General features: G+C 49.4%; 1 protein-coding gene across 47 annotated transcripts in view; it reads left to right on the forward strand.

Annotated features, from left to right (window-relative positions):
• Positions 1-1,763: 1,763 nt before the first annotated feature.
• SORBS1 (sorbin and SH3 domain containing 1) overlaps positions 1,764-20,985 on the forward strand; it is a 240,748-nt gene continuing 221,526 nt past the window's right edge. For 39 of the 47 annotated variants that reach the window (XM_067709891.1, XM_067709907.1, XM_067709912.1 and 36 more), the window contains exon 1: positions 1,764-1,887. The gene's annotated coding sequence lies outside the window, so the exon portion shown is untranslated. Of the gene's footprint in view, positions 1,888-1,985; positions 2,512-3,758; positions 3,886-20,985 lie in introns of those variants that run through there. The other 8 variants (XM_067709892.1, XM_067709901.1, XM_067709894.1 and 5 more) reach the window with 5 other exon arrangements.

A 20,985-nucleotide genomic window follows, 5' to 3' on the forward strand; every position in this document is an offset into this window, starting at 1 on the left:
TGTGAAATGCACCGATTTTGGGGGGCCGACTGTATTCCTTGTACTACTCCATTTTAAATAAGGGACTTGAGCATCCACAGTTTTTGGTATCCATGGGGTCTCCTGGAACAAATCCCCCACAGATACTGAGGGACAAGTGCATTAGCCGTTTCATTACTTTACAGGCCCAGGAGGAACTGCCTCCCTTAGATTGTGGTGGAAGTTAATAGTAGAGCCTGCAAAGCCGGACTTCTAGTCTAGTGTTCTTTGCAAAACAGCAGGATGAGGTGCAAGCTGGGGGACACCTGGTCTGGGGGCTCCCTAGATTGAATAGCTTTCTAGTAGTTTCTTGTCTCTTCAGTTGTAGAATAAGTTCCCAGGTGGCTAGGAGACTTCTAATTTTTTTTTTTTCTTTACACAGCAGGGGACAGCAGGTGCTCAGCAAAGACTTGACACTGTTCCTTGACATCCAAGAACCTTAGCAGATGTGTTTCCCATCAGCCTGTGCAGTCATCAAAGCCTTTCTTTCCCTTGCACACACAGCCTGTTAACTGGGAAGTGCCCTGGCTGAAGATTCTCGCCAAGGGCAGCTGACAAAAATCAGTTCTGTTCAGCCCAAGGGATGATTGCCCCACCTTCAGGGATGCCCCAGGGATGTGGGAAGCTAGGCGTGGAGGGAGCATGTTCCAGGCCGGTTACTTGCTGGCGGTGACCTTGGGCAAGAAGTTTCCCCTCTCTGCGTTCTGTTTTCTTTTTGTAACACTGAGGGGGACTGGAGGAGGTCAGGATGGTATCACAGTGGTTACCTCTGAACCCATCTAGCAAAGTACTCTTCTCCCCACTTGCGCATGACCCTGTTTTGTTTTATTCACCCTATTTTGCACATTGCAGATGATCTTGTTTATTTATTCACTCGTTTATTTGCCTGTCTCCCTCACTAAAATGGAAGCTTCATGAGCGGAGGGGTCTTGTCTGTTGTATTTTCGGCAGTAACCCCAGGGCCTAGAATATGCCTGCCATAGAGCCGCTGAATAAAAGTATTACATGAATGAAATCTCAGAGCCTGGGTTCCAATGCTGATTGCACCGGTTTCTGTGTGACTTGGACCAAGCCGCTTAAACCATTTCAGTTTTCCCACTTGAAAAATATGGATTAGTAATAGTGACTATCTTAAAAGACTATGAGGATCAAAAGAGAGAAAAACTAAGAAGTATTAAGCATACTGGCTGACATACAGTATAATAATGATAGTAGTAAACATTTATATAGCGCGACGGCCAGGCACTGATCTAAATGCTTTACATACGTTAACTATATTAATCTTCTCTATGTCCTGTCCTGCGAAATAGGTACTGGTTATTATACCATTTTAAAGATGAGCAAACTGGGGCACAGGAGTTGAGTAAGTTATATGTACTCAAAACAGGTTAGCTGTTTTTTTTATGCCTAAGATTCCTTCCCAGCTCCCCGTGGGCGACCCCTCAGAAAGATCAGAGGGCGCGCCGGGCCAGCCTCCCGCCCAGCCCGAGGCCGGCCGGGACAGAAAGGGTTACTGGGACCGCGCGCACGTTCTCGACGGGAGATCCGCGGGCCCGCGCGCCGGGCTCACAATGCTGCGGGGCGGGGCGGCGGGGCACTTCATCGCCTCCCATTGGCGCACACGCCCCTTCCTGTCACTGCCGGGTCCGGCACCGCCCCCTAGCACCGCCCACCTCCCAGGCGCCGCCGGAGTGGATGGTTCCAGACGCATGCTAATGAGGGGGCCGCCGCCGCAGCTCATTGGCCGGCCGCGGAGTGTCGGTGAAGTCAGCGCCGAGTCCCAGAAAAACAGAGCGGGGCCAACTGCAGAGTGTAGTGCGAGTTGGGCAGGACGCGCGCAGCTGGCCCGCCCGCCCGGAGACCCGCAAGGTAAGCCCGCGCCAGCGGCCCCTCAGCCCGCGCTCGCCTGATTGTCAGCGCCGGCGCCGGGGGCGTGCGCCGGCCCGGCCCCCGCGGGCGGCGCCTTTGTTCCACGCTCGGAGGAGGCGCGTTTAAAGGGCCAGCTGTTGGAAGGACTTGAGGGACCCCCTCCCCCAGAGCATCCCCCGTGGTCAAGGGGAACACCGTGGTCCCCCTCGGCGGAACCCTCCTTCCTGCCTGCTTGGTGGATCCCCAGTCTTTAAGGGAAAGTTCCCCAGGGTGCGGGGGTTTTGGAGGATTCCAGGTTTTTGTCTTTTTTATTTTTTGTTTGTTTTTATTGGTGGGTGGGGGTACGTGCGATCATGGCCTCTGCTAGGAGAGAATGTCCGCCTGCTTCAGGCTGGCTGCAATTTGGGTGGGTGGAGGAGACATCAAAGCCCGCGTGGGTTTGCGCTGTAAAGTGAAACTACCGAGGAGAGGCTCCTCTGCAGTAGCCAGAGGAGGAAGGAGGGAGCGAGCGGCAGGATGGAGGCATCTCAGGTGTGTTCATTCATCAGCATCCCTCTGGAGGAGAGGAAGGCGGGAGGGCAGCACGGACTACCGGTCTGGCCTAGGACCCGCCAGAATGAGCGGGTACGTTTGTGTGTGTGTGTCCGTGTCCGGGGACGCCGGTGCCTGCTCATCTGCCCATGCTCCTTCATCCCTCAGTGACTGGCAGCTTCTTGCTAGCCAGCTCCTCACCGAGATGAACAGAAAGCAACTCCTTTCTCCGAATTCCCCGGGCATCCCCGGCTCTCCTCTGGCTTCTTTCCGAGGTGGCTTCCTTGATAAGCGCTAGCGCCATTCAAGATAGAGGGGAAAAGAGGCTTGAAATCATTACGTTTTATTCACAGGGGAATGTGCTGTCGAATTCTGCATCCCCGTGCATCCGCTGTCGTAAGATGGCTTTGAAATTCACCAGTGCATGCTTTCTTCAGGCAGACAGAATTTATTACGCTATTACATTGCTACATAAAGGCAGAAAGGATCCCACTGAGCGTTGCTCGTTTTATCCAGACCCTGGATTTTCCCAGCATGTTCTGGCTGAGCCTTTGGATTTTTTGTTTTAAACTGAGCGCTGGGATACCCCTCCTGTCACAGGGCCGACCTGCTGAAATCGCCGAAATTGATTTCACCGTCAATAGGAGGGAGGTTCATTTAGAGATATCATGGAGCCTGTCTGGCATGTCAGGCCTCTGACATCACCCCCCGCCCCCCACCCCTTGCGCCCTTTTTCTCTCCTAAGTGAAGGCCAGGGAGGGCTTGTCTCCATGCCCCCCTCCTTGGTTTGTGAGCTTCTCTAGATTCAGTTTTGTGTTTTTGATTGGAAAGGTGGCTGGGTTGTGATTGAAGAGAACGGAGTGGATTAAGAGTGGGGTGGGCAGCAGATGGGGACAGCAGCCTCAATGACAGAAAACATATGCTGGATATTTGGGGACTCCTGATCTCCAGCCCTTAGAGACAGGTGAGGTTGATGGGTGTGTGTGGAGCAAGAGGGGTGTGTGTGTGTGTGTGTGTGTGTTGGCTGTGAGGGAGCGGTGGAGAGGAGGATGCTGCCAGCAATTTTCTGCCCCACCCTCTTGATGCTGCCTTAAATAGCTCCTTGCCATCCAAGCTCTGATGTTTCAGGCTCTTGGCCTGAGGGGAGGGGAGGGGAGGGGAGGGTTGGTCTTTTGGTACCTCTGCCCTGGGCACTGTTAGAGTGGATGGTTAGGAAAGGGTTAGTTCTCCAGGGGTTGCAGAGAGCTCATTTCTCTGCTGGAGGGCGCTGAGTTGAACTAGCTCGGGTGACTTCCCCGCAGGGTATTAGCAACTGAAAAGAAATGCTTTCTTCCCCATAGGACGAAGAGCTGGGAGGGTATTGTCACCGTCCGTCCGTTTGACACTCACCTGCTGTTGGCCCTTTCCTCCTGTTACCTCCTGCTTTCTTTTATTCTAGTTGGCGAGTTTCCGTGAACTTTTCCGAAGGTACTGGGAATATTGGGAGGTGAGGTAGGAGTTGTGGGAAAGGACTAGCAGATGCTTCTTACTGGCAGAACAAAGAACTGTGCCACTCTCCCTTTCTCCCCTCTCCAAAATACAGTCCCATATAGATAGCAGTCTGGGGTTTTCTTTGCAGAGAATGAATGGGCAGGGTTCAGGAAAGAGAGCTTGTATTAGGCAGCATTAGTAGTCATCTGGCCATCCAAACTTAGCTCTGGCCCCTCCCCTGGACTTGCAAATAGATTTGCTGTAGAGGGCACTCCCTGGTAATTTGGGATTTAATCTGTCTCTTGAAAAAGGAAACGGATGGTATCACAAAGCTTTGGTGGAGGTCCTCTGGACCAAAAGCAGGACAGCTGGCTTTGATCCAGGCTCCAACCTGCTTTGGGCTTTGGGCTAGTGGCTTCCGCTCTCTGGGCCTGTGTCCTTGTTGGGAAAGTGGAGGGCTTTGGGGTAGATTGTTTTCCAGGGTTCCCGACAGCATTACTGTTCTTAGATTCACAAGACAGTTTGTGATGGCATTTCTAGATTCTTTGCTAAGCTGATGTTAAATTCACAGTATTACTCGATGGCACGAAAGAAACATTCCAGGACTCAGCCTTCTGTTGGATTCAGATGCATCTGTTCCTTGATTAGTGTGATTGGTAAGGTTTTGCTGTATCTAAATAATTTAGAGCTAGAACAGCCCAGAGTGAGACACAGCCCCTCAGTGTGGGTGGTTGGTTGGGAGACCAGGTGGGGTGACAGAATGCTGAGGAAAGGGAGTTTCTATAGTTCATTCTCTCTCCCTGTGTATGTTTAACTCACTGATTTATTTATGGTTATACAGGTGAATGTTTAGATGTTTAGAACCTGAGAGTTGGAAGAGACCTCTGTGATTGCCAGGTCCAGCCCCCCTCACTGAGGAATTTGAGGGGTTGGGTGGCTCAGCCATTTGTTCAAGGTCACACAGCTAGCAAGATGCAGAGCTGGGCAAAAATCCCAGGTGGATAGATTTTAGGTCTTGTTCTAGATACACCTCTTAAGTCCCCTCTTCCTCTGAGAGAAATGATACTAAGATGCGGTAGAGAAAAGAAAGGAGAAATTAGGGGCAGTAGAAGGGAAAGGTTGGGGAAACAGACCAGGTAGGAGGTTGGGGGCAGGTCAGATGAGGAAGGGGAAAACAGACACCAGGCTTGGAGGAAAAAGGGATGGAGCTGGAAGGGGGAGGCTTTATCAGCTGTGAAATAGCAGATTTCTACAGCCCTTAGAGTGAAGTAAGTAAGGAGAGGCTTGGCTTAGACACGGGTTGGGATGGGTGAACGGAGTCCAGGCCAGGGTTGGGACTGACTTGGAGTCTCTTGGGCTCTCTCTGTTGACCCTCAGATTGCAGTGTGTGGTGGAGGCTGATTTAGTTTCAGGGCCAACTCAGGCCTTTGGAGCCAGTGGGGCAGGCAGAACTTGAACACGTGGAAAGTCAGATGTGCCGGGAGTGATGCTGGAGAATGCTGAGGTGGGAACCCATTCTGCTGAAGTTCCAGTTTTGTTTTGTTTTTTTAATTTAAAACTAAAAAAGTTTTTCCATGGAATTTTTTTTTCAACTCAAACAGCATTTTCTCCACTGACTCTTATTGGTGCTTTGTACATTTTATGAGATAGCGATTTGTGTGATAGTGTCTCTTGTACTTCCTTTTCAGAGGAGATATTGGAGGTGACTGATTTACTGAACCGTAGCTCATATGGAGGGAGCTTCCGGCCTATGACCTGAGCTAAGCCTCAGAATGTTTAAATGAGCAGTTAAAGAGCTGTGAACAGTGGTTAACCACATTAGTAACCATTCAAAGGCAAGGATAAAAGGTGATAATACTTTGAAGTCTATAGCCCAAGCCTACAGCTGGCCATGTACAGTGTAATTTACTTTGGCCTAGGAAGTCTTTCTGTGGATCCTTTAGTTGTTCCCTCTTTTTGTGTATGGTTACTCATGCCTGTCTGTCTGTCCCTGTATCTTGCTGTCTTCCCATCCTTCTTTTCCCACACCCCCCGCTCTACCTTTCTTTTTCTCTCCTACTATTATACCTTTTTCTTTGACCTCCTCCTCCATCTTTTATTTACTGTCAATAACATAGCTCTGTAGTGTATTTTAATATATTTATTGTGTTATTAAAATCTCATCCTCTCTGTTCTTAATTTGAAATCAGTTGAGTTCACTTTTTTGAATGTGTGTATATGTGTTTTACACACAAAAAACAAACAAACCCAACCCAATTAAATTGCTTTTTACTTCTGTGTGGCCTTCCATTGATTTTTTTTCCCTCTGCTCCTCTTCTGTGGTCAGTAGTGGCTCTTTACAGAAAAAAATATTTCCCAGCTCACTGTCACGTGGATATTATTGTTTTTATAACAAAACCAGCTACAACAATAGAAAAAGTTTCCCCCTTGTTTGTGGACACAAGGGACACCCTCTCCCAAGAGATGTGCCCTATTTCTTGACTTCCTCCCATGGAAAGAGTGTCTGCAGCGTATTCTCTAACAGGGGCCTGTACTGTAAGGGGTTGGAGGTGCTGATGGGGGAGCTGAGGTTTTATCAGTGATCCTGGTAATGCTTAGAGTGTGGGTGGGAGGGAGACAAGAGAGGACATGTAGGAAGAGTTCAGTGTGGTGGTTTTTCTTTATTTCCCCAGGCAGATCTAACTCATCCGGCAGTAGTAGGACCCAGACCCCTTTGGAAAAGAATGAGATGCTTCTCAACTTTCCCATTCGTGTTGGGACCCAAGGGACATCTTGTGTGACACAGGGAGTGCAGGCAGCCACTGACAGGTTGCCGTTATGAAGTCCCGGGTGCTTTGATGGATGCATGCTATGGTGTTTTAACCTTTCTTCTGACTCATATTAATTATAGAGAAGCCTGAGTCTTGATGCTCAGTGGTCAGCAGATAGTTTAGTGTCTAAAGTGGGCCTCTCAAACAAGAAGTTGCCTTGAAGTCTCCAGTTCTTATGTTAAAAATTCACGTGAGGGGACTTCGTTGGTGGTCCAGTGGGTAAAACTCTGTGCTCCCTATTGCAGGGGGCCTGGGTTCAATCCCTGGTCGGGAAGCTAGATCCCACATGCCTCAACCAAGACCCAGTGCAGCCAAAATAAATAAATAAATAAATATTTAAAAAAAAATTCATGTGAGTTTTGTATTCTGTAATACATCTGTTCTGGTTTTAGTATAAAAGTATTTAAAATGCTTTACTGTTGACTACAGTTGATGGTCCAGGAAAATGCTGTGTTTGTCTGGGGTCTTTGCTTGTCCATGCCCGCCCTAAATATGCACAGCAGGTCCCGGACCCTAGCCAGAGAAGCCAGCAGTGGGGCAGGTGTCACACCTGGGGTGCTGGGACCTGCCCACTCACGCTTTCCTGCTGACTCTGCCAGACCCACTGATGTCCCGTCATTCAGAACTCTTACACGTCCCCCTGGTCTTTGTCCACTCCCCGGAAGGCCTGTTTCTCCTTTGCCCGGCTGACTTCTACTCCTTTCAGACGCCCTCATGTCTCAAAGAGGTGTTTTCTTCCTGTGTTTGCCTTTCAGCAGTAGCTGTTTCCCTGTCTTCTCTACCAGATTGTGAGATCTGGCAAGAGAGAATTTGTTTCAGCTCTTTTTTTTTTTTGCGGTACGCGGGCCTCTCACTGTTGTGGTCTCTCCCGTTGCGGAGCACAGACTCTGGACGCGCAGGCTCAGTGGCCATGGCTCACGGGCGCAGCCGCTCCGCGGCATGTGGGATCTTCCCGGACCAGGGCACGAACCCGTGTCCCCTGCATCAGCAGGCGGACTCTCAACGACTGCGCCACCAGGGAAGCCCATATATATATATAGTTTTAAAAGTCAAATAACACTGCAAGCCTTATAAAGAAAGCTGTGTCAGCCCTCCTCATCCTGGTGACCCACTCCCCAGGGTTAGTCACGGAACACGATTTTCTGTTGCTGCAGGAACAAATTACCACCAATGTAGTAGCTTTAAGCAGCACAAATTTAAATTACAGTTCTGTGGGTTAGAAGTCTGAAAAGGGTCTCACTGGGCTAAAATCAAGATGGTAGCAGGGCTGCATTCTCTTCCTTGCGTCTTCCCCTTTCTGGAGGCCGCCTGCATTCCTTGGCTCATGTCCCCCTTCCAACATCTTCAAAACCGGCAATGGCCGGTTGAGTCCTCCCATGCATCACTGACCTTCTACCACAGTCACATCTTCCTGACTCCCTTCTCCGTCCCTCTTCCGCTTTTAAGGACCCTTGTGATTACTTTGGGCTCACCTGGATAATCTAGGATAATCTCCCTGTTTTAAGTTCATTTGGTTAGCAACCTTAATTCCATTTGCAACCTTAATTCCCCTTTGCCATGTACCATGCTTATGGGTTCGGGGATTAGGGTATGGGCATCTTCATCTTTGAGGGACCATTATTCTGTCTACCATAGTCACTTCCAACCCTTTTAGCTGTTTCTCTTGATATGGCTATTGTCCTGCTATGGACGAGAGGAGCCCTTATTCCCCTCTTCACTCCTCCTCTCCTCACATACTTCCCTTCCTTCATGTCCTCCCAGTGTGATTATGTCACAGTGTTTGGTTACAACGATAGTCAATACTTATATTATTTTGACTGTGTAAATAGTGTTCATGGCTGAGCCTTATAGTTGTACTGTAATGAAATTTCCTTTCTTGTATGTCTCTTTTTTTTATTTTTTTGAGTTAATAATTGCTTTTTTTTTCCTATTTAGTTTCCTTTGTACTTATTACTAATTCCCAGTGTTTCTGATGGCATTTTAAAATATCTCTGTTTCATAACACAAGTTCCTTTTTATTTCACTACAGTCTTTTTGTCCTTGGAGACCTCCCTCCCAGAGGCCTCCATCCCTCACCTTTATTCCCTGCTGATTGACCTCTAGGCCTGGGGCATGACTCATCATGGGGATTTCCTCACCTTGCTCTGGGTTGGATCCTCTGTTTCCTATTTCTTGATTTATTCCTCAGGAGTTTCTGAGAGAGGGTCTGTACAACTTGATCACCTCACATTTGCATGTCTGAGCTGTTCTATTCTATTATACATTCACACTTGATTGGTGGTTTGGTTTGTCTAGAATTTTAGATTGAAAGCCGTTTGCCCTTAGTTTTGAAGGCATTGCTCCGCTGTCTTCTAGGTTCCAATATTGATGTCAGAATTTGGATGCTATTCTGATTCTGGATCATTTACGGGTAACCTGCATTTTTCTTGCGGAAAGTTTTAGGATCCTCTTTCTTTCCCTGTATTTGGATTGTTCTTGCTTTAAAAATTATCATGCTGGCTCCTTGGTGTGCTCTTTTGATCTGAAGACTCAAATTCTTCAGTTTGGGGACATTTTCTTATATTTTTCTCTGTTAATTTCATTTTCTCCCCTTTTCTTGTGTTTTGTCTTTGGAACTCCTATTACTTGGATGTTGGACATCCTGGGTCAAGTTTGTAATTTTAAAATCTTTTATTGTTTTCCATTTTGCTTTACTTTTTCTTTTTATTATTATAAATTTATTTATTTTATTTATTTTTGGCTGTGTTGGGTCTTTGTTGCTGTGTGCGGGCTTTCTCTAGTTGTGGAGAGCAGGGGCCACTCCTCATCGCGGTGCGCAGGCTTCTCATTGCTGTGGCTTCTTTTGCTGTGGAGCACGGGCTCCAGGTGCATGGACCTCAGTAGTTGCAGCATGTGAGCTCAGTAGTTGTGGATCACGGGCTCTAGAGCACAGGCTCAGTAGTTGTGGCGCACGGGCTTAGTTGCTCCGTGGCATGTGGGATCCACCCAGACCAGGGCTCGAACCCTGGTCCCCTGCATTGGCAAGTGGATTCTCAACCACTGCACCACCAGGGAAGCCCTTGTTTTACTTTTGAGAGACATCTTCAGCTTTATCCTTAATAACCCTTTTGAATTTTTAATTTATGCTTTCATGGTTTTGCTTGCAACATTTTTGCATGCTTTACTTTCTAGAATTTGCTAGTTCTCTGAAGGCTCATTTTTCTTTTTTTGTTTTGAATAGCATCTTGTTCTTGCTTCATGGGTGCAGTAAACCCACTTATATGTGTTGTATTTCGTTTTTTGGTGTTTTTCTCCTTCCCCTGCATTGTCTTTGTTTCCTCCAAGTCCCTTTTTTCTGCTTCTTTTGGTTACTGTATTTCCCATTGGAACCATCCTTCCATGCATGCTGATCCTTGACTGTCCATTTATATTTTAAGAGTGGAGACCAAAATGCTGATTGGGCACCTGTGCAACAAGAAAGGGGCTTGTGAACCTCGTGGTACAGTGATTCATTAGAGAGCCTCCCTTTCTTCCACTGAGGACACCTAGAAATCAGTGCATATAGATCTTTTCTCTGGGAATGTTGGGTTTTCCCGGAGAGGAGTATGCCTGGGGGTGTAATAGCCTGTTTGTTGCTCCTCCTGGGAGCCTTGATGGGGAAGGAGGCTGGGTACCCTGTCTGGTATGCAGATTTTCACTCAGTCCATCTGTTTTCGGAAAGTTGCCCCCCCTCTCCCTAACTCCCTCCGCTGTGTCTCTCCCTCAACTGTGTCTGAATCCAGAGAGTCTCTGGTGTAGTTGCCTAAACAGTGAACCTCCCCCTCTTGCCGGCTGAGGGAGGGGGGTCACCAGACTGAGCAGATTGCAGGAGAGACCCTGGCATCTTTTTGCTCCTTTTGCCAACTTTCTGCAGGCTCCCCTCTTTCTAGTCCCGTCCTGCTTCTCCCCTTGCAGTCCTTGGTGCCCCCCATTCCTGAGCCTTCTCCTGTTCCTGTGACATAAGTCACCATTTGTTCAGTGGTTTTCTCCCCTACTTGCACTCAGCAGAACAGATGAAGCAGAAACCCGAATCAGCGAACGCATGGCAATCGGCTCTTTCTCTTCCAGAATTCTGTTAACATATCTCATCAGCCATCGTCTCCTTTCCATTAAAAAACAGATTCCTCTGCTGCCTTTTTGTGGGGTTCTGAGAGAGAGCAGAGATAAATGTGGCTGTTCTGATCTGACCAGAAGTTCGTTTCATCTCTTTATCCAAGCCTTTAAACAGGTGCCTGATATATAGTATATTCCCAAGAAATGTTTGTTAAATGATTGGACGCATGTTTCTAAGATGGTATACATACAGCAGCTCCTCAGATTTTCAAGAATCCCCAACATACAGTTGTCCAGAAATAAATCCATTGTTTATTCTGAGATGGATGTAATAACAAGCAGTGGACAGACCCTGCCACTCTCCCCCTGAAGGGTCGGATAAGAAGTGCCGTGAGATGGATTATAGACTGTTGGGCTGGTAAGTGATGAGATCCAGGTGCCATCTCCAGCCCCATCACTAACAACTTGGGTCACCTTGAGAAGTCACTTAACCCATCTGAGTTGTGGTTTCCTCAGCCTTTAAAGGGGCTGTTCATCAAGATTTGATTCATTTCACTGCCCTGAGTGCCTGCTGTGTGCAAGGCACGGCGCAGGGTCCCTCTGGGTATCTCTTTAGTTCAGTATTTTGTACGTGTGTCTGTTATGGCACGTGTCACACTGAGTTGATGGTGTTTGGTTCATATGTCTTTCTCCTGATCGTCCTTCAGTAACTTGCACGGGGTAATGCTCTGCAGATTGCACCTCTTACCCTTTCTGGATGTGGGCCCCTGGTGAAGGCTTACATTATAGCTCTCTTTGTATCTCCTGGGTCTGCCACAGTCCTCAGCTCATAGGAGATGTATGGAAGCTTAGATTTTTGCACTTAGAAAGAATATATCAAGGAGACACGAAAACGTGAGTTGCTCTGCCAGGATCCCCAAACCTTGCTTGGAGAATAGAGCCTCGCTCGTTGGGAGTCTAGCTGTATACGCCGCAGCTCACTTATGGAGGTGCGGAGGGGGGGACTGAATACATTAAGTCAGCGGAGATAGCAGTCCTGGGCCACAACCCTGACACTGGAGGATTGTTCCCCACACGCAGATCTCAGTCATGTAGTTGTTTAACCAGCCTTACAGTGAACTAGGATTGGACTCATACTAACTAAGAAAGTGACTTACAGATATAATCCTGTATTTAAAAATGTTTAAGTGCTGGGACTTCCCTGGCGGTCCAGTGGTTAAGACTTCACCTTCCAGTGCAGGGGTTCGGGTTCAGTCCCTGGTTGGGGAGCTAAGATCCCTTATGCCTAAAAACCAAAACATAAAAGAGAAGCAATATTGTAACAAATTCAATAAAAGACTTTTTAAAAAAATGGTCCACGTTAAAAAAAATCTTAAAAAAATGTTTAAGGGGTCTTCCCTGGTGGTGCAGTGGTTGAGAGTCCGTCTGCCGATGCAGGGGACACGGGTTCGTGCCCCGGTCCGGGAAGATCCCACATGCCGCGGAACGGCTGGGCCCATGAGCCATGGCCGTTGAGCCTGCGCGTCTGGAGCCTGTGCTCCGCAACGGGAGAGGCCGCGACAGTGAGAGGCCCGCGTACCGCAAAAAAGGAAAAAAAAATGTTTAAGGGCTGTTTCATAACTTATTTTGTTTTTCCCAGACCTGTGAGCTAGCGTGCCAGGACTAGTAAGTAGAAATTTCAGGGAGATAGTTTAGCTCCGTAGAACTTTTAGAAGATTTGTCTCCATCCATTGTCTTTCATCTTGAGAGGTGCTCCCTCTCTTACTGCTTTGGGAGGCCTGAGCTCCTGGGCAAGCTGAGGTTAGATGTCCGCTGGGCAGGGAACCTGAAGAATCAATGCTTGGGTGTCAATGAAGTCATATTAGAGCACCTGAAAAGTCCTTTGCTTTTGATTTGTTCAACAAATAGTTAACTGAGCTCCAACCATAGGCTGGGGTCTATGCTGGGCTCTGCGAATACAGCAGTGACCAAAGAGAAGTGGCACCTGCCATCCTGGAATTTATAGACTAGAGTTGAACTTTCCAGTATGGTAGCCACTAGCCACATGTGACTATGTAAGTTTAAATTAATTAAAGTGCAATACAGTTTAAAATTCAGTTTCTCGGTCACACTAGCCACATTTCAAGTGCTCCATAGCTACACGACACTAGCAGCTGCCCCATGGACAGCACAGAGAGAGAACCTTTCCATCACCTCAGGATGTTCTCTTAGGAGACGCTGGACTACAGAGCTAAGAGTCTCTGTTTCTAGACCAGGCGTCCGTGATCAGCCTTGTTTCACAGTCGAGGCAGCTGAGGCACAGAAAAGCCATTTGTTTAAGGTCCTGTGGCTGGATGGGCCTGAGCTGGGAGCAGATCTCTTACCTTGGAGCTCGGCTCTTCTCTCTCGGAAGTGAGGTCGGGGAGCAGTGACGAGGCGTGTGATCTCTGCGCTCAGGCTGCTTGGGCCCCCATCCTGGCTCTGCTGCTCCCTCAGGCAAGTTTCTAGTCTGTACCTCAGTTGCCTCACCTATAAAGTGGAGAAAACAGTAGTGCCTACATCACAGGACTGTGTAAGTCTTTAGAGCTGTGCCTGACACGTAGTAATCACTCAGTAATGCTGGTTGCTGTATTGAGAATGAGAAGGGGACTGAAGTTATTGGCAGAGTCAAGGGGGCATTTTCAAACAGGAGACCATGGAGTGGAAAAAACATTGGCAGGCAAAGCTGTGTTTGTAGAGCCGACTGACCACCTGGAGAGGGACACATAACTGAGTACGTCTAAGCCAGGGGCTGCTTCGGTCACGTGAGCTGATGTGAAAATGCCAGTGTGTTCCTGAAGCCGTCCCAGCTCCAGTACTGGTGACTGGTACTCGAAACAAGAATCCTTTTGATGTCTCCTTCCTCCTGGTCTGCCTCTACCCACAGCCATTTCTCTGGTCCCCAAACATTCCTCCCCTCTCCCCCCCACCCCTGACATCTCCACCTTGGAAGGATGAGGTCAGAGATGTTTGCCATTACCCCTGTGGAGAAGAGGGATGTGCCAGAGAAGTGCAGCAGAGAGAAGGGATCCTGGTCTTTTCTTAGCGGTTTCTATCCCTTGGTGATTTGCATTCTCACGATTGCTCAGTCCTGCAAGCAGGTCCATGTAATGTAGCTTCGTGTTCCAGAGGTGCCCATTTTGCTGGGTGAAGAGAAAGAGAGCTCTGCTGTCAGCCCCAGGGACGAGATGGTGCCCCGTTTGAGAGGTGAATCCCTGCCTGCACGTGGAACTTTTGTTTAAGAAGTGCTTCAATAACCACAGTCTCATTTCACTTGTTAAACAAATGCTGATGAGCAATGTAGACATAGGCCCCGCCCTCCTGGAGTTTATTTCCTCATTAACACCCTGAGGGCTGGGCTCTTCCCTGGCAGGCGTTCAAGTTTGTTTTGGGTTTTGAGTAGGAAGGTTATAGTGTGGCAAAGTATGTGGGGCGTGGGGGTAGTGAGGACACGCTAGACATGCATAACCCATGTGGCAGGTAGTAGAGAAAGGCCAGTGGTGGACCTGAGAAGTCAGGCGTGTAGTAATGATCGACCCAGGAATGACCTGTGAGCAGTCTGTTCCTGGCAACCTGGATTCTCAACGTGCCGTAAAAGTGCTGCCTGAGTTTCAATACCAATGAGCAGGAATACTGACTACCGTACCTTAACCTGTACCTTGCTCTGCCGATCTCATTCCCATTTGGGCCTTGACTTTTCAGCATCGTGGGGATGTTCTAGCTCATGGCAGTTGTAATAGAAATGGGTGGGGACGCGGAAACTCATTACTCGTTTGTATCATGCCTTATACATCGATTATTAACACCTGCCCACAGGCCCACCTTTGAGCTTGGTCTCGCAGTATGAAGTCACTGGACATACCATGTGAAATCCTAACAGTCACTGCCAGTCCCTGGAATGTGTATGGAACCTGGAGGCTGTGCACGTGAGCAGTTCCCTTGTCTGATGTGTAAAAAAATAGACAGTTCATTTGCAGGTTGTTCTCCACTCAGAGTTGGTCTTTAGTCAGTGCAGATCCAGTGTTGGGTGACTGTTTCCCACAAACACAGAATGATGGTCAGGGGTTGTAGCTGCTGATAACAAACTAACAGGAGAGAAAATGGGAACATTTTCACGGTACGTCGCTATTCGGGGGTCTTTGCAAGGCTGCTCTAGCATACATACTGCTGACCCGTCTGTGCTTGGGCCTCTCTTTATAGACAGTGCGCACAGCAGGCAGGATCTGGAAGGCAGGGATGAGGTAAGAAAGGCTGGAATTGGATTGGGGAGATATGAGTTGCTGCCCCAGTGGCCCGGGCAGTGGGCTTGAGAGCGGGCCAGGGATCTCGAGGGAGGAGTCAAGGCAAAAGTAGGAGCTGGGCTGCTTTAAGCAGGACAGAATGAATCAGGCTCCAGAGAAAGCAAAATCCCAACAGGGACAGAAAATAGAGCAGCTGGAGAAAGCTGGGGCTTGAGGGAGCCCAGGGTCTCCGCAGGGTTTTGTGGTGGGTTGCTGAAGATTAGGCTGCCAGGCCCATGAGCCTGGGCCAAGACGGTCTCAGGCCTTTTAGGACTATTTCACTTTTGCTTTGTGGGGCCTTTAGTTGGACCTGGTGCATTAGTGAGCCAGCACCGGCAGGTGTGAGGGGGCGAGGACCCCCCTAGGACCTGGGAAATGTTAGTCATGCCTGGGCACTGATAGAAGATACGGCTCCTCTTCGAGACAGCTGCTGCAGCAGGAGGCTCCACAGCCCGCCAGCCTGCATTACAACCCACAGTCTTGGTTTTATCTTTAATTATTAAAGTCATGGGCTATTTAAACACTCACCTGAAGCATCATTGTAAATAATTTTCCCTTCTTGGGGTCAAAAGAGCTCCAGTAGGGAAGAGGTTTTGTGGCTGTGGTTCTGGAGTGTCCAGGTTGCTCTCGCAAGGAACATACACCTGGGCAACCAGAGCACCCAGAGGATGCCCTTGACCGTGGGTACGCACCTCCTTGGACTGTCTTGCAGATTGGCATTTATTTTGCATAAATCCTTAGTTCAAGGAGTATAGGGTTTTCCTTCTATTGTAGGCAAGGAAGAAGCCATGCTGTTAGAAGATGTAAAATATTTAACACTCTCTTTAAAAAATTAAACTGCCCAGGAGCCTTTGATTGGTGGTGCCCATGGCAACATGCATGGTTTTCAGGAGTGTCTTCCTGTGGCTTTTGGGCTCCTAAGAAGCAGAGGAGGGGTGGGGGAGTTGGGGGGAGGCGGGGGGGGAGCCTGCCACTGGCAGGACTGGCTGGGAGGCAAGAGAGCCCACCTGCTTTGCTTGGCTCGGTGGCTGGTCATGTAGCAGGGCTGAGTGACCCCTTCAGAGGCAGGAACTGGGGGGCAGTCTGTTTTGATAAGTAGAGAGGAGTAAAGGGGAGGAGAGGAACTTGGAGCTTGTTCATTCATTTTGTTTTATTGGCCTCTGTTAGTCCGTGACACTTAGGCTTCTCTGTCCGGCCTCAGGACTTCTGTCCATGCAGTTTCCTTAGCCTGGAGTGCTCTTTCCTCCCTCACCTAGTTAGCTCTGCTCATCCTTCAGGTCTCAGCTGAAGCAGCATATTCCTGGGGAAGCTTTCTCGGACCCCCCAGAGCAGATTAAACCCCCGTGTTTGAGGCTGTCCTGATTCATTGGTTTTGGACAGAGCATTCTGCACAGCGTTTGTGTCAGCCGCTTTGGTACACTTGTTTGGCCAGTCCTGTTTGTCTGCCTACCCAACAGTCTGTAGGATCTGTGAGGCAAGCAGCCAGGCATTCTATGCCCAGTGCCTACCTAGCATGTGCCTGGCCCACAGGAGGTGCTCCCTGTGTGTGGAGCAAATGAATTCATTTACTAAGTTTTCAGGTCTGTCCCAGATTCTGGGAATACAGAGGGAATCAAACTCCTTCTGTCCTCACAGAATTCCTGGCCTAGAGCGGTGTGTGAGTTCTCAAGGTCGCTATTGAGAGGAAACATTATCTGTTAAAGTTCTATTTATTCTTTAACTCAAATAGAAGAAAGATGTAGCTTTCCTATTTATATTGATAGTAGTCCAGATTTTATCATTATCAGTAAATGTGCTCAAAGCGATTTTACTGATAGGAAGGTATGATCAAAAAGTTTGGTGACCACTGGTCTGAAGGGAGAGATAGGCACGTGGAAGAGTTTTTATGCCAAAGCGTGATGAGCGGTAAGTTAGGGCAAGTACAGGGGGCCGTGGGGGCCACACAGGAGGGGAGCTGGACCCAGCCCGGAGGAGGGCGTTCCTGCTGAAGGCAGGGTGGCGTGAGAAGGGCAGAGGCTTCAATAAGGCTGGAGTATAAGACAGGATGAGGGCCTGCTGGACGCCCCTCCTGGTGTCGGTGGGGGGGGAGGGATTGAGAATTGGGAATACCAGAATGGGTGAGACGGGGCCCCTGTCTGCAGGGTGGACACAGTCTAGTGGGGTCTCCTACTAGAGCTGTGCAGATGTGCCTTAGGAGAGAGAGAGAACCTGGAGTTCAGAAGAGGGCGGGCATTTTGCTTAGGAGGGCTCAGGCCTAGTTACGCTTCCAAAAATCTCCCATGCCGAAGGCCACACAGCCCCCTTCTCTTCATTGCAGGAGGGGAAGGGGAGAGAGCTGGGGACTGATTTCCAGCCTCTTTCAGAACCCCTGTCAGGGTCTGGCTTCTCCATGACATTCTCCTTCATCTACCCGGGGAGATTTTTACCTTAATGTGATTTAGACACCCCAGCCCCACCCCCCGTGGGCTATATTTTCTGGGTTAAAAAGTTGTATATGGGGCTTCCCTGGTGGCGCAGTGGTTGAGGGTCCGCCTGCCGATGCAAGGGACACAGGTTTGTGCCCCGGTCCGGGAGGATCCCGCATGCCGCGGAGCGGCTGGGCCCGTGAGCCATGGCCGCTGAGCCTGCACGTCCAGAGCCTGTGCTCCGCAACGGGAGAGGCCACAACAGTGAGAGGCCCGTGTACCGCCAAACAAACAAACAAAAAGTTGTATATGAACAAGAAAGTGGCTCATGGTATATGTGAGTATGCATATTTGATGTGTTCACTTACCTGTGTAATCCTACACGCTTCTTTCTTTTTAAGTCCCAGGGCTTGAAGTAATTATGTAATTGGAATCTACATAGTGTGGCTAGATAAGGTGTAATTAAAGAGGAAAGCCTAATTTTGGAAGAATGATAAGAGGTCATTTGACTCATTCTGGGCCCAAATCCAATCTTGGGGGAACAGTAAGAGGTCACTTGGATGAATGGAGCTTGAGGCCACCCAGGAGCCCAGACTGGCCTGCTGGACAGATTATGCTTCAGTTCCCTGTGAAGGCTGTTCACTGGGCATCTTCTTGGTATGGGTATCGTACGGGGCCCAGCCAGGAGTAAGGAAGAGAAGGTCTGGATCTTAGGGAGGACACGGGGTGGGGGGAGTGGCACATGGGCTCGAGGACAACTAGGAGATCCTAAGGTGAAGATAGGAAGACTCCTGGGGGTGGAGGGGGAAGGTGGATAGGGGAGGGAGTCACAGAGCAGGTGGTGTCTCAGCGGTGCCTTGAAGGGTAAGGAGGGTTTCAAGAGCGAGGACAAGCACTTTCTGGCACCTTAGAGGCACTCGGATAATGTTTGTGGAGTGAATGCCAGGCTGAGGCTGGAGCTGGAAGGAATGTGGCCAGGTTGTTGGGTGGCTCTTTGTGGTTTGGTGAGGAGATAAAGCTCAGATAGCTCAGAAGCGTGGTGACAACAGGGGCCAGGAGGATGCCAGCCTGAGGCCCTCAAGTCTGGAGAGGGGGGCTTGAAGGGCAACAGGATAGGGAGAAAGCCAGGGAGGGAAGACTTGCCAAGGAGGGAAGTGATATGGGCCAGAGTCTGGGGAGAGAGCTGAGAGGAGAACATCCAGGAGAGAGGGTTAGGGGCGTGTAGGGGAGCAGGGTAAGGCCAGGTGGGCCAGAGCTGGTGAAGGCGGTGCCTGGGGGTCGGGCGTGTAGGGCAGGAGAGGTTTGATCCAGTGGGACAGAGGAGCCGTGGCAGGTTGTTGAATGGGAGAGTGGCATGAAAAAGGCTTGCTGTCCTTGTCCCAAGGTGATAGGGACCAGACAGTGGCCCCTTATCACTGAAGAGTTACTGGTCTTGGTGATAAGAAGGAGACTCGAGGCAAGGGGAGAGGTGGAGGTGACTGTGGGCTTCCCTGCCTGGGAGATGGTGATGCTTGGGACAGCAGGGGACCTGGCTGGTGAGAAGGAGGGTGTGGGCAGAGGCTTCATGTGTCTAGAGAGCCCAGAGACCCCTGTTCTAACCCAGCCCTGACTCTGAACTAGCTGAGAGATCTTGGGCCAATTCCCTGATCTCCTGCGCTTTTTTTTTTGGTCAGTAGGCACCTCTACCCTATGGTTCCAGCTCATCTCAGACAGCAGAGTCATTTCAGTCCTAGGGTTTGGACAAGGGGAAGGGTCTGGTCTGGAGATCTGTGAACTTGTGAGGCCGCCCCACAGAGAAGAGAGAAGAAACCGCAGGTTTTTGTCTTCCTGGAGCGGGCAGCGGGGGTGGGGGAGGGGCTCTGGGTGACCAGGTTGGATGAGAAGTTGTGGGGAGAAGACCATCCAGACTCACCTGCCCTCTCAGGGTGCTTATGAGACTCTGACATAAGGAGTGTGTAACGGCCAAGCCTGGACAGTGTTGAGGTCACCGCTCCATTCGGGGGTGGTGCAGGGGAGGGGTTAATCGTCCTGGATTCACAAAAAGGAAATTCTCTGGGCAGGGAACTGGTTGTTAGTGAACTCCTGCCCCTCCTTCTCTCCACCTGCCCCTCCCACCCCACTCCCCAAGCCAGCCTTTGGGAGACTCTGGCCTTGGACCTTTAGGAGCAGAGTCTGTGCAGAGAAGCCTTCCTGACAGAGGAGGGCTTGGACAGAGCCTTGGGAAAGGAGAGAAGGAAGGACTTTCCAGAAGAGGAGATTGACATGGAGTTACAGTATAAGACTTCAGATGGAGAGTCCAGAAAGGAGGGCACATGTTTTTTGTTTTTTTAAAAAATAAATTTATTTATTTATTTATGTTTGGCTGCATTGGGTCTTTGTTGCTGCGCGCGGGCTTTCTCTAGTTGCGGTGAGCAGGGGCTACTCTTTGTTGCGGTGCGCAGGCTTCTCATTGCGGTGGCTTCTCTTGTTGTGGAGCATGGGCTGTAGGTGCGTGGGCTTCAGTAGTTGTGGCACACGGGCTCAGTAGTTGTGGCTCACGGTCTCTAGAGCTCAGGCTCAGTAGTTGTGGCACACGGGCTTAGTTGCTCCGCAGCATGTGGAATCTTCCCAGACTAGGGCTCGAACCCGTGTCCCCTGCTCAGCAGGCAGATTCTTAACCACTGCGCCACCAGGGAAGCCCCAGGCACATGTTTTTTGAATACCTAGTGTGTACACCAGCTCTGTGCCGGCTGGTTTCATGATCTTTGTCTCATAATCTTTACATCATTTCTGCCTCTATTATCCCATTTTACAGATAAGGCAACAGGATTAGAGAGATGAACTAATTTGCCTAAGGTCTCAGCAGTGCAGGGTTTCACTTTACTCAGACCTCTGACTCCAATGGCAACAGAGACCCATTTCTGTATTCTGCAGATACTATGTTCTACTGGCTCTCAGGGCAATGTAGGGAAAAAGGGGAATGATTTGTCTTCATGACCCTTATAGTTAAGCACTTACTTAAAGTGTGGTCCAGCTGCCCTCCGTGCTGCAGCATTCCAGTACAGCGCAGTGTCTTGGAGCTCATCAGGGTCTCAGTCCCTCATTTTACAGATTAGGAAACTGAGGCCCCGAAAGTGAAGGGATATGCCAAGGTCAGGGGCAGGATGGTGATGAGAACTAGAATCTGGAGACTTCGAGATTTTTATGGCTTTTTTAAAGCCTCCCTGTGGAAAAGTTTGTTTTTAGACAACAATGGAAGCCTTTGTCTGGAGAGCTGGTCTGGGTAGGGTTGGAGCTGAAAGGTTCTGTGTGTGTGTGTGTGTGTGTGTGTGTGTGTGTGTGTGTGTGTGTGTGTGTGTGTGTGTGTGTGTGTGTGTTTTCTTTCCCTCACTTTAACCTCAGATGCCTTTGAACCTGCAGGAAAGATTCCTTAAGACCAAAGGTTGAGACCAAAGGCATTTAACAGGTGGAAAGGGCATAGGAAGGAGGGGGAAGATCAGAAGCCACAGAAATAGAAGACTAAACTCTAGGCTT

Source organism: Pseudorca crassidens, chromosome 16 (assembly GCF_039906515.1).
Source record: "Pseudorca crassidens isolate mPseCra1 chromosome 16, mPseCra1.hap1, whole genome shotgun sequence".
NCBI classification, from domain to species: Eukaryota; Metazoa; Chordata; class Mammalia; order Artiodactyla; family Delphinidae; genus Pseudorca; species Pseudorca crassidens.